The sequence below is a fragment of the Peromyscus leucopus genome, chromosome 8b (genome assembly GCF_004664715.2).
Source record: "Peromyscus leucopus breed LL Stock chromosome 8b, UCI_PerLeu_2.1, whole genome shotgun sequence".
Lineage (NCBI taxonomy): Eukaryota > Metazoa > Chordata > Mammalia > Rodentia > Cricetidae > Peromyscus > Peromyscus leucopus.
Genome location: NC_051086.1, coordinates 49,996,440 through 49,999,995, shown reverse-complemented (window position 1 = coordinate 49,999,995; position 3,556 = coordinate 49,996,440).

The following is a 3,556-nucleotide window of genomic DNA, read 5'->3' as shown; positions in this document are numbered from 1 at the left end:
TGGAGAATTACAAGGGAGGATTTTGATAGCTCATATAAGGCTAGTAGTGACTATGTTTATTTGAGTGTTATATTCTTATCATAGTACTGAGTACTTGACTTAGATGGTTTTATTTAATTGGTATAGGTCTATGGGGTAGGTGTTACCATGACCTCCAGCTTATAACAGAGGAGTGTAAGCCTGGAAAGATCCCATACTTCCCCAACCTCACAAGTCCTCCAACCAGTGAGTGGGTTCAATATCTGCATCTCCAATCACCATGCTATCTTAGACTCTCCTTTCCCCACTCCCTGAGGCATGAGTCTTTTCTTCCCAAGCTCCTTCATATACAATGTCCACCGGTTTTCCTTTGGAAACTTATACCTGTCTTCAATACAAGAGCCATCTCTCCACACATCTGTACCTGTTTCCTTACACTGCTCCCAGAGTGAGTCTTGGAAGCTTGATTATCATCCAGATCTCCAGGTGAAGAAGGGATGCTTACTAATAGGCAGACATTGTAAGGGGGAGTGGATTTTAGCTACATGAATAAAGGTAGATGCATGTCCATCCCATTTCATCAAATACATTTCCTGTTACAGAGGACCTGCCAGCATACTTACTGAATGGGTCATCAAAGGTAAGCCAATTTTCCCAATATATATTTGTTTCTTTATCAAAATTAAAAATGTATCAAATTAAATGGACTTATAAAAAACTAGTATGAAAGTTAATTGTTCGAATAAATGGGATTTATTATAGGGTTTTTCATGCATGTACACATGTAACAAACATACTCTGGTCATTCTCATCTCCCCATTGCTCCATTTGAACTTTTCCTTTTTGAGATGGGTTCTTGCTGTGTAGCCTAGGCTGGCCTTGAACTTGAACTTCTCATGCCTTAGGCTCTTGAGTACTGGGATCACAGATGTGCACCACCATAACAAGCTTCTATTGGTAGACTTTTCAAGGAAGCTTTTTGTCTATAGGGAGTTTGAGAAGAAAACTCTGAATCCCTTTAAGCTCCTCATTTCCTGTCCCTACAGTTTTCTGACTGCTAACATCTCCCTTTAGTGAGGTACACTTATTACAACTGGTGAGTCAACAGCACTAACTGAAGGTCAAAGTTCACATCAAGCACCACTTATTGTGTTGTATGGTTTTGACCAAGAAAGTCGTACAGCCATCATTATAATGTCACAGAGGCATTGATTGTGTTTCCAGAGGTAGTGTAGATTAAGACCATGAGGTCATTTTCTTCGACTCTGAAGGCACCAGCTTCTGCATGCAAGTCGGTGGATCCACTGAGAGACAGAAGAGCTGGAGTCTTCTTGATTGGGAAATGGTTTCTTTCACAAGAATATCATATAATATTCATATCAAAGCAATGTAGAGTATGTGTGATACACACATTCTCCCCAAACCACAAAAAGTAAATTCCTGCCACCTGTGTGGCACAGAGGCTATGAGCCTGGGATTATAGACTTAAAATCACCTAACATTCCTTTAAGTTTTGTGACAACATCTCAAAGTCAGGCACCTTCATACCCCTGCAGTGAAATAATCACATAAATACTAGAGAGAAATACCTTATACATCATTCTTAAATCAAAATTGTCACCCAAATGCAAAGTGTCTAAAAAAGAAAAAGAGCTTTTGTCTTTTCCATGCATCTTGAACTTCAGAGTTGCTGACAAGGGACGACGAACCCAGACAATCAATGTATGACAAAACAAAATAAATGCTTTTGTCAAAAGGACAGTGGGTCCACAGAGGGACAAGTGGTTCATGTCTGGCATGTCACCAGGAATGGATAAGGGAGCAGAGCTGGTGAGCACTGACAGTCAGTATGAGAAATTTTCCTCAAGGGCTGGCATGTAGCTCAGTGGTAGAGCACTTGCTTAGCATGCATAAGACCTTGCCTTCAAGGTCCAGCACCACCAGGAAAAAAATCAAGTGTATCAGATTGTCATGAGCAATTCCAACTGGAAGATGAAACAGTCAACTTGTCTATTATTTTACTGAAAAGGCAGAGAGATCCATCGGCATGAGGCAAAGCTCCATCTGGAGACTCAGTCATAACTCTCAAGCACTCACAGCTTTCGGTGTTTCTGCCATGCCTTGTGTGCTCTATATTCTGTATTGGAGATGGGTGTGAGGAGAATAAAGGCTCTGTCCCTGGAACCAGGAAGAGGAAAGTCACCTTCCTGTAGCCTGTGTGGGTGCCCACACAGAAGCCCAAAATGACTGGAAAGGGGAAGAAAGGCTGACTGGTGCAGAGGCAAGCAGTCCACAGACTCAAGGGAACCACCACTGATGGAAGGCAAAGCTGCATTTTTGTTTTAAATAGCATGTCTACTTGGGGGCCATAGCGAGGGCCCAGGGTGAACTGGGGTATAGGCCCCCAGTTGAGATGTCCTGGTGGGGACGGTGTGGGGGGGGAGAAAAAGATGAGAGGTGGCTATTTGGCTTTGTTAGTAGGTTGTGGCAAGTGGTTCTCACATCCCAAATTGAAGTGCCTGGAAGACAGACAGGCACAGCTGGTGACCTCAGCTGAGTCTCCTGGGGACTGCTGTGGTCACAGAGCAGTTTTTTTTTTTTTTCCTATCAGGCCTAGCCACAGCCCAGCCCCCATTACCACCTGAATCTAAACCCATCTGAAATCATTTCTACAAAGAGTCTGCTGTTGGCTGTGCTCAGACATGCACCCACAAGTAAAAATGTACTTCTCAGGCACAAGACTGCATTCTTGAACTTACCTTTTTGGGGTTCAAGCAGCAAATATTCCGGGGTTTTAACCACATGACAAAGTGTATTCACAGACATTCCCAGGTCTTCTATATCCATATGTGAAGATAGCACATACATTTTTCAAACCCTTTATTGAAACACTCATGAATTCCCAAAAGTAACCACATCATAAAATAACAAGGATGAATTTTCACCCCACTGAAAATATCCAGGTTATCAGCAGCCAGATCAAAGCCAAAACACCACCCATTCTTCAGCAGCCCCTTAATCATGTTTAAACTTAATATATTTTAGGAATAAGGCTACCAAAAAAATGCAATCTTTCTCTGACATAGCATGATGGTAATTTTAACATGAGCTGTTAACTTGGCCCTGTATTCCACCATTGGCAGGCTTCTTTTTTCCTTCTGCTCCTAAAAACCAAATCTTAAGCAAAAATCTGAACTACCCATTGAAATTATTTGCATCTTTCGGTCCATCAGCAGATGCTGTTAAATGAACTGGCAAATTGGTGAGAAGCAGAGGATATGAATCTTTATTAAGCAGCAGTGAGTGGGCAGAGGAGCTGAATATCATGTAGCAAATAAGTGGGGCCGTCCCTCAGTAATTTGATTCAGGATCCTAAGCACACACCCTGGGCAGAGCTTGTCCGTTAACAGCTTCCTAGGGGGTTTTGCTTTGTAAAGGTGATTATCATAGACGAAATTGGTTTGTTCTTGTTTTTTTTAACTCCATTTATACTAATAATACCAGATCCTCTATATTTTATAGCACATTGATATTATATATATACACATGATCTAATTATATTTACATAGCAATTCAG